Here is a 13,141-nt window from a genome sequence, read left to right on the forward strand (position 1 = left end):
GTAGTTACAAGTGTTCTAAAACTCACTGTGCAGCCCAGGCTGTGAACTTGCTGCGCGACCTTTCGTCTTCCTGCTGTTACAGACATAAGCCTCCACGCCCGACTCTTACCTACTCTTTTCTTAAAGCGCAATTAAAGTACATTCAGCTTTCCATCTCTTGCCCTACACAGCACTTCCAGACCGCCAAAACTGGTGTACTAGCTTGGGAATCTCCAAGTCCCGCCAAGCTTTTTGCAAGTGTCTTCAGCTAAGAGGAAGTGACGCTAAAGGGACGGCCTGAAAGTGGGAGAGTACAAATAGGAGCACTCTGAAATCCTGTGGTGTCCGGAGGAATCCCCTGACCCTTCTTTTTTTAAGTCCTCCTTCACTGTGGCGAAAAGACTTGACTAAAACCTTAGGACCTCATTCTCAATTCCAGATTATTCAAAACTTTCTTCTTACTCATGTGGACAAGGAAACACAGTAACCTCTCGAGAACTACAATTCCCAAGATGCATTACGAACCCTATACCAGTTTCCTCCGTTTGCTTCCTGTGGCAACTCATGGGAATTGTAGTTCTATAAACCAAAGACCTGCCCTCCACCACTAAGACTGGAGAAACCAGGTGTTCAGCTTAGAACCCGTTACCGCTAAGGGGCGGAGCCAAATCCTTAAAGCCTTTCTCACATCTCCCCACATGAAGGACAAAATTCTCCCTTCGTGTTTGAAAGCTCTACAAACATTCCCTGAAGAAATATAATTGTCTTCCATATCTCCAGTGACTAAAATCTCCCGGAACTCGCCCACTTCACGCTCTTACTCGTGGGAAAAGGTGGCTCTTTCACAAGTGGGCAAAATGGCTGTCCTCCTTGCTTCATCATTGGTTATCTTTTGCGTCCTTCAAGGGCTGTCATTCGTCAGGGATTGGCTCTTTCTCTTTTGGAGGTGGAGCTAGACTTGGCCCCGATCTCCAGCGGCCCCGCAGTGATAATGGGGTGGAGCGAAAGTGGTTTCTCAAGCTGTTATTGGACAAGCATTACGCCACTCAGCATTTATCTAGCGTATGAGGAAGCCGGCTTGCCGTCAACGCGACGGAGAGGCGGGGCCAGAGCGTGGTGGGAAGGGGCGGGATCCTGCCGCCGCGGCTGCCGCTGGAGCCGGTGTCCGGGCTGGTGATGGGGTTAATTCCCTTCCGTGAGACTCTTCCTTGCAACCAGCTGGCCCCGCCGTCGCCCCGCCGCGCCGCGCTCCCGCCACCTCCTCCTGCTCCTTCTCAGTAACGCGGGTAAGAGATGCCGTCCCCTCCCCCGCGGCGCCCCGGGAATAACGCGCCTCCTCCCCTCCCCCGCCCGCCGACCGGTAGCGCTAACGGAGCGGGAGAGTGAGGCAGCTGGGGAGCCGAGCGCTCGGGAGACGGCGGCCCTCCGCGGTCGCCCGCCGGGCCGGGGGTTCTGCGGCGAGCCCGCCGGCCGCCCCCGGCGCGCAGTGCCCGCCGCCTCGCCGGGGGCCATGTGCAGCGCCCGCCCCTTGAGGCCTAGCGGGGGAGCTGGGGACAGGTTCCCCGGGCGTCCCTGCTGCAGCTGCTGCTCCGCGAACCCTGGAGGTCCGGGGAGGACCGACGGGAAAAGCAGCCCCGGCCAGGCCGGCCTGGACCACGGCCATTCGCGGATGCCCAGGGCTGCTCGCCCCGCTCCGGGGAATTGTCAGACACCAAAGGGGAAACAGCGCGTCGTGCCTGCACTGCTAGGAAAAACAGAGCGGGGAAATGAGCAAGAAAGTTGAATGACTGTCAGAGCCTTGGTTGCTAAGGTCCTACAGGGATGTCATTATGTTAGTCTCCCTTCTTTCTTTCCATCCCCGTGTATTAGAAGTTTTCCTTCCTTCCTTCCTTCCTTCTTTCCTTCCTTCCTTCCTTCCTTTCTTTCTTTCTTTCTTTCTGTGATTATTCTGTGTAAGAGATTGTCACTGTTGTTTGAACATGCTTTTATAGAGAAACTGAATTGGGTCTGGCGGTTGTAACTCGTGTGAATTGGGTAACTGTCCTGAGAGAGCAAGTCTCCTAAACTAGTTAGAGGTGGAGGTGTCTTCCAAAACAGAAAGGCTTGCTAAATGATAAATTGCATTTCTAAAGAAAAAAAAAAAAAAAAAGGATTTCTAGCATCAGTGAATATGCACAAACATGCATATCCCACTCCTAAGGTTATAGTTTCCCCGGTGAATTTAAAGAACCCCCTCCCCTTTATTATTATTTTTTATTTTTTTTCGAGAGAAGGTTTCTATGTAGCTAGCTCTCTGGCTGTCCTGAAACTCACCATGTAGAAAAGGCTGGCCTCAAGCTCACAGCTATCTGCCTGCTTCTGCCTTCCTGAGTGCTGGGATTAAAGGCCTGTGCCACCATGCCTGGCTAGCAAGTGTCATTGATTTGATTTCAAGAGCATTGAGTCATAAGAAGGTGTTTAAAGTCAAACTGAAAGTCCCTTTCTTATAGTACTTGAATCAGGATGGTTCATGTAGCCTACATATTTAACTGAACAAAGATCATTCTCTTAAAATTTTGCATCTTTAGCTATAGGTTAGGTAATTTTCTTATAATTTCATCAGATTTTGATAGTTCATCCATCTTTTCAAGTTCCACTCTGCTTTTTGGCCTAGGAGAATATGACTTTAATGGATCCTGTAATCTGTAGTAGTCATGGCTGCAGACCACCTCAGTTCTAAGATTTTCTAGTTTCTAGAGTAAACATTGGTTCTGAAAAAACAATCTGTGCTTTGACTGATAGACTAGTCAGGGTCAGAGAAGTCTGTAAGCACCTTTGGAATCTGCCATGTTCTCAAAGTAATACAAGTAGATAAAGTAGATACAGAAGTCAAATAGATCCATTCATTTGGACCAAGAAGGAAGCTGGTTATGTGTTACTAATTTTTTTTAATGTAGTACATAGCTTTGGAACATAACTTTCCTCAGTTCCTCCATAAAGTTCCTATAGCATGCGTTCTGTAGCATATTTCCCAAAACTTGATAATTAATTCGTAATTTATGCAGTGATTTTTTACGTCTCAAATTCTTTGCACAGAAAGACTGATGCAAATACAGGAGACTCCATTCTTTTACTGGTTGTGTGAATTGATTTTTTTATGAGGCTCAGTTAGAATTCCTCATCTGTATAACGGGGAGGATAATGTTTAATCTATGGAATTGTAAATAGAACACGTAAAGCTGGTAGGATTGTGTTGAACACATGTAACCATAAGGTTTCTATGCCCACCTTTGCTCTGAATAATGACACAGATACCGTTATTTTCATTAAAAGCTATGGCTGGGCAGTTTCTTAGCTATTCTAACCAGCCTATACTGGCCTTGCCTACATTCTGCCACCTGACCCATTACCTGCCTTCTTAGTTTCATCCTGGCACCAGCTTCTTCATCCCAGTGGAGACGCCCTCTTTTCTGATCCCACCTGCTACTCTCTTCATTTGGCTTGGAAGTCCCACCTTCTTCTCCTGCCAAGCTACTGGCCATTCAAGTCTTTATTTAACCAATCAGGAGGTAGTGGAGAACAATGTTTAAAATACTGAGGCAGGAGATCCTTCATAATAATGACAGTTTCCAAATCCAACCTGTAATCAGATCTCTGCACAAAAATCTACATTTGAATACACAGTGCTGCACAGATGTCACTCCACCACACACGTTTTGTTACATTAAATATCTTGCTTTGTTATTTTCATATTTGGAGAGCGAATTTGTTGCTCATATGTACAGGGCATTGTTGCAACCTCAAAATCTCTTGTGCTGTTGAGTATTGTAGGAGTATTAATAGCGTACAGTGGCTTAAAACAATAGCTTATAGCCATTTTGTTTGTTTTATTACATTTACTTTTGAGGGGTGCAGCTCAGAAGTGCCATAGCACATTTTGGGAGTTTAGAAGACAGTGGCACAATTTGTAGAAATTAGTTCTCTCGTTCTATCATGTTGGTTTCAAGAATTGAACTCAGGTGGTCAGATTTGAAGGCCCAGTGCCTTTATGCACTAGGCCATCTTGCTGGTCTCTAGCCCCTCCCCCCCCTTTTTTTTTGTAGCAGAAGGTATATGGGAAATTGATCATTGGGTGCCAAAGATAATTTTGTCTTATACAAGATTTTTTTCCTTTTGTTTAAAATAATCTGTATTTGGAATATATTTCAAATAGATTACCCATAATACAAATTTACTTTGTGTTGTAGTGGTAGACTGTTATAATAGCTTCCTACTTTACTTTGTTAATATGTTTCAAGATCTAGTTACAGTTACCATCCAAGCCCTCTTAGAGAAGGCAAGTGACTCTGATACAAAGTTAAGATTGAGAAGGTGATTTGAATTTATGTGACCAGATCAGACTGTTGCTTGTGTTCTTTAGGTTTGTTGGTTTATTTTTGGTTTGTTTTGGGGTTTGTTTTGTTTTTTTCTGTCAGTGCTGGGGATTGAACTTTCACCTCACAGATGCTAGCAAGTGCTCTACCAATAAGTTAAGTACTTGCCTTTTAGTTTCAACCCTATTGTTCAGCAGTCCTTGAATGTTTCTTTTCTTTTAAGTAGATGTTTCTCTCAGTTTTTCACACATAAATGTGTCCTTGGAGTTTGAGCAATTGAGCCAATTTAAGATTAGCGTGCAAACAGTTGGGTAATGAAGTGTTGCTGACAGTGATAGCCAAGGTTGACAGCATCTGAACAGTCACATGGCACTAAGTTGTTGAGGCCACTGCACTTGGGTGCTTCTCTAAGGGGACTTGTCAAGTAGCAAAAGAGAATTTTTTTGAACTAGTGTTTTTAAAATATCCGGTTATAACCATTTGGGTTCATATTAAGCTCTAATCCTTAGAAGTAAGGAAGTGTAGAAAGAGTTGATGAAGTTATGTTTGAAGTGTTATATAAATCATGCTAAAGACTTAAGGACTGTAATATACTTTTCCTACTTCCTGTTAACGCTTTCCATGATCTGTTGTAAAAATGTCCAGCAGTCATATATTATAGAGGTGTGATTACAAGTAAAAATGAAATTTTCAGGTTGTTCTTGTTACAAAACATTAGAACCAGTGCTCAGTTTCTATAGTTACTCTTGCCTATAGGAAGAATAATGTATTTACAGCTTTAAATAACTCAACTGACATGACACATGATAAAAAAGGAAACGGGTCTTTTTTTTTTCCCTATATAGTGTTAAACTTAAAAAATATTAAATTACCTTGCACTTAATCCTTGGAGTTCACTATAATCTTTATTAGTAATACATCAAATAATATAAATAAAATTTCTAACAAGTTAACTTTGGTCCTCATATAAGGGCCTAATTAAACAAAGTAAGTTAAGCAAATTGCTTGTATCTGATGTTAGCCTACATATGAATATATAAAATCTTCAAAATGTAGTTTAATTAGTCACTGATGGACAAGTGAAATAGGATATAAATCATGGCTCAAAGCTAGTTCTCTGCCTGAATTTCCCAGCAGTTTGATTTTATTCCAGGTTTTTGCTGCTTATCTATTTTTAGTCTTCACACATATATTAAATTGAACATTTTATTAAATTGAACATTTTATTTAAGTTTTCTTTTGTTCTTTGATTTGTTAGTTGGTAGGTTTGTACCTTTTGTTCTTTATTTTGCTTTTTCAAAATAGGGTTTCTCTGTGTAACCCAGGCTGTCCTGGAATTTGCTATGTAGACCAGGCTGGCCTTGAACTCAGGGTGCTCAGATTAAAAGCATGTGCCACCTTGCTGGGCAGCTTGTACTTTCTCGCTGTCAGTCTCTGTGTCTCTCTTTTCCTTTCTCTCTCAACAGGGTTTCTCTGTGTAGGCTGTTCTGGACTCAGAAAGGGTATTGGATCATCTGGAACTGAAGTTATAGACTATTAGGAAGTGCTGTTGGGAACCTGGGTTCTCTGAAAAAGCTCTTAACCGCTATGCCATCTTTCCTGTCCCTGTGACTCTCTTTAATTTCTACCTGTAAGCTCACCTCTTTAGGCAACTTGTACATTTTTTGAGCCTCTTATTCCATAAATACTAGAACACTTAGCATTTTTAAATGGTAGCTCTTTGGTCTTCTCCACTTATGCCATCCACAACTTGCTGTTATTTCTTTCCAAAAGAAATTAGAGTAATTATTTGTTTGTATTTCTGACCTTGAGCGGCAGTTATCTGATGTATGCTGCAAGGAAAGTTCTGCCATTTGACTTTTGCCAGTTTTAGCTGAGTGAGTGACAGATTGAAGCTACCTTTGTAGACTAGTTGTGCAGTTAAGTTACAAACCTGTCTCCTACGTGAAAGGGCTCCACAGCTAGACTAAGGTGTCACCTTGCAATTTGAGGTAGGAGTTTATAATCAACTGCAGATTCTTGATGGCTATTAAGGGAAGAGCTAGAATATAAAAAATAAAATGAAAAGTTTTACTATATGCAAAAGCAGTAGCTTAAATGAGTGTTTGATTTTTCTTTTTTTAAATCTTGAGAAAGGAGTTTTTATATGACAGTATTGCTGTTTAAAATAAGTAATTGGGTGTTGTTTTCTGGAAATAACCCCGGTGTCCCTCACTGAGTAAGTTAAACTGTGACGTATCCATGAAATCTATTGCAGCAATAAAGGGGGCAAGCTATTGGTACAACAACAGCTCGAGTAGACCTCAAAGAAAACACGATAGTTTAAAAGCCTAAAATCTTAAAAGATTACATCCCGTATGGTTGCATTTATGTATCAATCTTGAAATGAGAAAATTAGGATGATTATGATGGGAAAGGGGAAGCACAATGGTAAGGAGGGGCGATAAAGCAACTCTATATCTTGATTGTGGTGGTTGATGGTTACATAAACCTATATGTCTAATAAAATTACTATCACTACACGCTCCAGTAAATAAAGTCTTGAGTTGTTCTGTGGTGGGTTTTTTCTTTTTTCTTTGGTTTGTGGTGGTTGTTTTGAAACAGGGTTTTGCTATGTAGCCCTTGGCTGGCCTGCATTTCACTGTGTACACCAGGCTGGCCTCAACTGAGTGCGGTTTTTTTGTTTTTGTTTTTGTTTGGGGATGAGGGTTGAGAAAGGGTTTCTCTGTGTTGCCTTCACTGTCCTGGACTCAGGCTTGTCTCACACTCAGAGCTCCACCTTCCTCTGCCTCCTGAGTGCTGGGATTAGAGGTGTGCACCGCTGCTGCCTGGCTCTGAGCGCAGCTTAAACTCACGTAGACATTTAGGCAGTGTCTTACCTATGATAGAAAAGGATGCACTGTGATGGTATTAGGGGATGCTACGTGAATGGTATATTTTAGATTTTGCTATACAATTTATTTTCAATTTCCTGTGAACCTATAGTTATTTAAAAGTTAAAATATATTACATATATTCTCATAATTTTACAGGGAAAGTATCTTTTTAAATGCACGTCAACTCTAAGATTTCTTTCATGTTTTATATAGTTCATTGTATGATTTTTATTGTCATGTTAATGCTATCTGAGCATAGTAGAAACTCTAAGGGCAAACAAATCTAGTGTGTTCTGATTTCACATTATATGCATCATAGAAGCATTTACATCAAGCAGGCTCAGCGTTCTCTGTTTTCACATTGTATACATTACATTCTATGAACTTGTTTCCCTAAGTGCCAGTTCCTTCCTTCCTACCTGCTTTTTCCCTTCCTTTCATTTCATTACAGCTTTTGTTTTCCAGCTCTTCTTTACACAGTCTATAAAGAATCTAGTGTTAGTCATTGATACTACTTTTTGGTTGGTTGCTGAAATGTGATTTTGTGAAGAGCTGTTCATTAAATAATAAAATATTTTATTTAACACTTTTGAGATAAGACCCTATCATCAGTCTGCACCTATGTCTATTCAGCTTTTTAAAAATTGTATTTACTAGCCGGGAGTGGTGGTGCACACCTTTAATCCCAGAGGCAGAGGCAGGCTGAATCTCTAAATTCAAGGCCAGCCTGGTCTACAGAGTGAGTTCCAGGACAGCCAGGGCTACACAGAGAAACCATGTTTGGGGGGGGGGGGGAAGCAAAATATTTATTTACTTTAAAATCTCTGTGTGAAAAAATAAATAAAAATTTTATGTGTATGTGTTGTACACTTGCATGAATTTTTTTTTTTTTATATCAAGCATATGCAGGAATCTGTGGAGGCCAGAAAAGAGAATTTGATCTTGTGGAATTGGAAGGTAGTTGTGAGCCAACCTGTAGATGCCGGGAACTGAACCAATGTCCTCTGTAAGAGTAGATGGTGCTCTTAACTGTTGAGCCATCTTTGTAGCACCTCTTTGGTGTGTGTGTGTATCCGTGCATGCATGTGTGCGTGCATGTGTTGAACTTGTCTTACTACTGTGTTTGGAATTGGATGTTAGTACACTGTAAGTTTTGAAATTGAGAGTGTTTGAAGAAGATGGGTGCAGTGGCACATACCTGTGATCCCAGCACTGGGGAGGCAGAGGTAGGCCTGTGATGTCTAGGCCATCCCGGTCTACAAAGTGTGTCCTGGACAGCCAAGGCTACATAAAGAAACCCTATCTTGAAAAACAGCAGCAACAAAAGAGCGTTCGAAAATTCTAAAACTTTCTGAATGTATTGGAGGAGGGGGTTGTTTGATTGTTCAAGCTCTTCATCCCTTGTGTCTATTTTATTACCATATCTCATTTAATCAAGATTATTTTTTTTGCAAAGAACACACTTTGGATTTTCATCAGGATTATATTAAATATATAGGCCAATTTGCATAATACTAACATCTCATCAATATTAAATAAAAGTATATTTTCATACTTAGAGATTCATTAGAATAAGTTTTCACGTAAGTGTCTTATTGTGTGAAAAATAACTTTAAAACAATGACATTGGCTTTATGTTTTGCAAACCTGAGTCCCTATCAAAAGATGCCTGAGTTCTACTTTTGCATTTCATCTGAGAGCATATGTGGTTTTGATTAAATATTATGTGATAATTTCTTCTGGAGAATGTGGCTCAGGGGTAAAGCCCTTCCCTAGTAAGTCCTCTGGTTTTTTATTCTGGCAGCATGCAGCATGCAAACACATACATAAACATAATGACAGAAGAGCACATGGTGGTGGTGGAAATAGACAGGGGAGGACCAGGTGGACCTTTTGAAACAATGCTGGTGACCCTGTCGTGGCTCTCAGGCTACACTGTGAGAAACACTTATCCAGTGGAAACTTTAAGACCTGGTTGAAAGAATCTCCCACTTCCTAGGAGCTGGTGTATGATTTTGAGCAAGTTGTAGTCAGCCTCTTGGTAAGTCACCAAGACTTGAGCTGAATTCACGTAGCTTTCTGTTACACTAGTCATTTTGGTTTGGCAGAGTTTTGGAGAATTGGTTTAAGATTTGTTTGTATTTATTGTTTGTGTCTATGTCTGCTGTAAGTGTGAATTCTTGCAGAGATCAAAAGAGGGTGTCAGATCACCTAGAGCTGTAATTAAGGCAGTTGTCTTCTGATTCTTGATGAGCTTGCTAAGAACTGAACTGGATCCTCTGCTAGAGTGTACTTGCTCTTAAATGCCAAGCCATCCCTCCAGCCCTGTTTGTTTTTTGATGGGGTTGTTTTTAGACAGGGTTTTGCTGTTGTCCTGGTTGACCTCAAGTTGATGTTCCTGCCTTCCCCTCCCAAGTGTGCCACTGTACTTATTTGTTGTTGTTGTTTGTTTTGTTTTTTCCAGGTAGGGTTTCTCTCTGTATTGGCTGTCCTAGAACTCACTGTTGACCAGGTTGAACTTGGACTCAGGTTGACCTTGAACTCAGAGATCCTCTTGCCTCTGGCTCAGAGATCCTCTTGCCTCTGGCTCAGAGTGCTGTAAAGGTGCGCACTACCACGGCCTAGCCATGGATCCTAATTTTATTAACTGTTCTCTTACCTGTAAAAAGTGATGAATAAGTAGAACTAAGGTGGAGGGAGGATAAATTCTCAATAATGGAGTCAAATGAAGGCCTCTTGTAACCATTTCTCACCTCACACAAATTCTTCTGTTTACTGTTGAAGAGCAAAGGAACCTGTACAACTTCTATTTTAATTTGAAGATGGTGATTTATCATGTATTTTTTCCCTTGCCAAAATTAATAAAATTAAGCATAAATGACTTCATATTTTAGTGAGTTCATAAATACTGAACCACATAATATCCAGTGCACCAAAATGAATTCCTAGCCAGTAACACATCACTGTAACACATCATTACCACTTTCACTGACTTTATCTGCAAAGCTAAAATGATAGAATTGCAAAATGGGACATGATGGATGCACTTGACTTTCAGTATATATATATTTATTGGAAACTTGATGTATCCTGTACTGCTTATATATAAGAGAGTGCTGCCACCTTGGCCTCATTGCCTAGTGAGACAAACATAAAACATAGTGTCAGGTAGAAATTGTTAAAGTGAGGGGGAAAAAGATTAAAGGTTAAATAATGGACTTAGGGCTAAAGTAGCCAGGGGAAAAAAATCTTTTTACTTTAAACACAGTAAACTGAAGGCATGAGACAGAACAATGAATTGCATTCTGGGGCCTAGAAATGGGAGCACCTTGGTTGAGCATGGAAATGTATTTATCGAGGTTCAGAAATGCTTCAGATCTTTTTCTCTGTGCATTAAGGATTCCCTGCTTCTCAGTTCAACCAAAAGATGTCTAAGCTTTTGTAACATTGCATATTAAATACACTGGCAAATCTGTTGGAGTGAGAGGCACTCCGGCTCTTTTGAGCTCTATGTAATGGGTAACTGGGTAACTTTCAAAGCCTACTTTTCCTTTTTTTTCCTCCTCCAGGGGGTATGTATGGAAGGGGAAATATCTCTCTATGCCTTTAGAGAAGGAGTGAGCAGATTGGCTAAAGTAACAGAGAAATCAGGCAAACAATCACTTATTCTTTGCTTGTACTATTCCAGTGACGCAAACACATTCCTGAAGGACCTTTTGTTTTTACCTTTTATTTCTTTGTTGTGTAGCCTTCCAATTGCCAGAGTATTTTCTTCTGCACTCCCTCCCCTTCTTCTGACCTTTGTATGTGTGTTTATGTCTGTCTGTCTCTGTGCCTGTGCATGCATGTCTGTGCGCATTTGCACTGGTATAGTGCTAGAGATGGAACCCATGGTGGAAATACATTCTAAACATGCTGATACCACTGAGGTTCATCTTTAGGGGTCTCTTTTAATGTTGGGAGGGAAGTGAATAGACCGAGGGCAAGAAAGACTAACTAGTCCAGAAACTAATGAGGTATCAGAAATGTGCACAATTGTCATTGTGACCTTCTCCTCTCCACAAGACCCTACCAGAAAATAGAAACTAAGATATGGATAGGGTGGGAGACTTGCCTCATCTAAGACTCTGGTTCCACTTGGCACAGTTGTCTTAAAAAGAAAAAAAGGCAGAGGAGTTAACCATATAAAAAGTCTTAATAAGAAAGAGTTAGCTCTTATTTATGCTTCTTAAGGCTGTTTATCCTTCTTAATCTTACACATTAGTATTGGCATTACCAGTTGGAATTGGCATTTCCTAGTACTCAATATTACCAGTAGTATGCTGTTGCTGATCAGCTAGATCCAAAGTGAATTTGGTTTTATTGCAAAACGGGCAAACCAGACTATAATGGTATCTTTGTAATTTTAGGTTTTGTTATAACACAATAGGACCACAGGAAGAAACTGCTTTGAAGAACTTTTTATTATTTTTCTTTGTTTTTTGAGACAGGGTCTCACCACATAGCTAGCCTGGAACACACAGGTATGCATGCCTCTGTCTCTTGAGTGCTGAGATAACAATACCATGTCAGACACTGAAGATGTTTAAAAAGCCTGTTGGATACTTGGGAAGCAGAAGATAGCGTCTGGGTTGTGATTGAGAAATCTGCCACCAATCTAATTTTTTCCATTTTATGTAGAACTTTCAGAAATATACATAATTTGAAAATTAGTTCTACAGTTATTACATTTTGCTATATTTATACATCCATCTTGTTTTTTGATTGCTATGGTAAGTTACAGTAATTGGTGTACTTCATCCCTAAATAATAAGCGTGCATTTTATTAACTAGAGTTTAGTGTTTACTTTTTTGAAGATAAATATGCATACAGGGAAAGTGTACAAATTATAAATGTACCATTTAATGAGTTCTTGACAAATTGAGTACATCTCTATAACCCAGTTGATTATTAAATTAAAAAACATTAATATGGCCCCAGAAACTCCCTGTTGTTTTTTTTTTTTTCCCCAGTCACTCCTTATTAGTCTATAGCATTGCCCAAGAAACAGTAACCATGTAGTGGTGCACTTCTTTTTTTTTTAAAATAGCATTCTTTTTTATTTTTGTTTAATTTTATGTGCTTTAGTATGAAGGTGTTGGGTCCCTTGGAACTGGAGTTACAGACAGTTGTGAGCTGCCATGTAGGTGCTGGAAATTGAACCTGAATCTTTTGGAAGAACAAACAGTGCTCTTAACCATTGAGCCATATCTCCATCCTCCAGTACTGTACATCTTTAATCCCAGCACTCCAAGGCAGGTGGACCTTTGTGAGTTTGAGGCTAGCCTGGTCTATAAGTGAGTTCCAGGACAGCCAAAGCTACATAGTGAGACCTTTTCTCAAATAACCAAAATAAGTGAAATAAATAAATAAATGAGGAAGGGGGAAAAAAAAAGAAACAATAACCTTAAGTTCTGATTCTTTTCTGTCATATTTTTATCTTTTCTAGGATTTTGTCTAAATCAGTGGTTCTCAATCTTCCTTAATGCTGTGAGCCTTTTACACAGTTCCTCCTGATGTGGTGTTCCCCACCCCGTCATAAAATTATTTTTCTTGCTATTCCTAACTGTAATTTTGGTACTGTTATGAATCATAATGTAAACATCTAATATGCAACCCCCGGGAAAGGGTGGTTCAATCCCCAAAAGGGTTGTGACCACAGGTTAAGAGCTGCTCCGTCTAAATGATTTCATATGTTCTTTGAACCCACCTGCTTGCATTCACCATCTTTTCCCTCCCCCAGATGCATCTGTTTGTTACATGTGTGAGTGAAGCTCCTTTTCTATTATACATTAGTATCTTATTGTTCGTAATACACTTCGTTTCTTTTCTTTCTTTTTGGCCAGGCCACCTATTCTGTCTCTTTTGGTTAGTTGTAAATAAAGCTTTGTGAC

General features: G+C 40.3%; 2 protein-coding genes across 11 annotated transcripts in view; one reads left to right on the plus strand and one right to left on the minus strand.

Annotated features, from left to right (window-relative positions):
• The window catches only part of Zranb3 (zinc finger RANBP2-type containing 3), a 127,277-nt gene extending 127,043 nt beyond the window's left edge, over window positions 1-234 (minus strand). For 2 of the 3 annotated variants that reach the window (XM_055602132.1, XM_055602118.1), the window contains exon 1: window positions 110-234. The gene's annotated coding sequence lies outside the window, so the exon portion shown is untranslated. The other variant, XM_055602125.1, reaches the window with a different exon arrangement.
• Window positions 235-1,111: 877 nt separating this feature from the next.
• The window catches only part of R3hdm1 (R3H domain containing 1), a 135,362-nt gene continuing 123,332 nt past the window's right edge, over window positions 1,112-13,141 (plus strand). For all 8 annotated transcript variants that reach the window (XM_055602170.1, XM_055602167.1, XM_055602173.1 and 5 more), the window contains exon 1: window positions 1,112-1,265. The gene's annotated coding sequence lies outside the window, so the exon portion shown is untranslated. The remainder of the gene's footprint in view (window positions 1,266-13,141) is intronic.

The sequence above is a fragment of the Psammomys obesus genome, unplaced genomic scaffold (genome assembly GCF_907164565.1).
Source record: "Psammomys obesus unplaced genomic scaffold, mPsaObe1.curated_primary_1811, whole genome shotgun sequence".
In the NCBI taxonomy this organism is placed as follows: domain Eukaryota; kingdom Metazoa; phylum Chordata; class Mammalia; order Rodentia; family Muridae; genus Psammomys; species Psammomys obesus.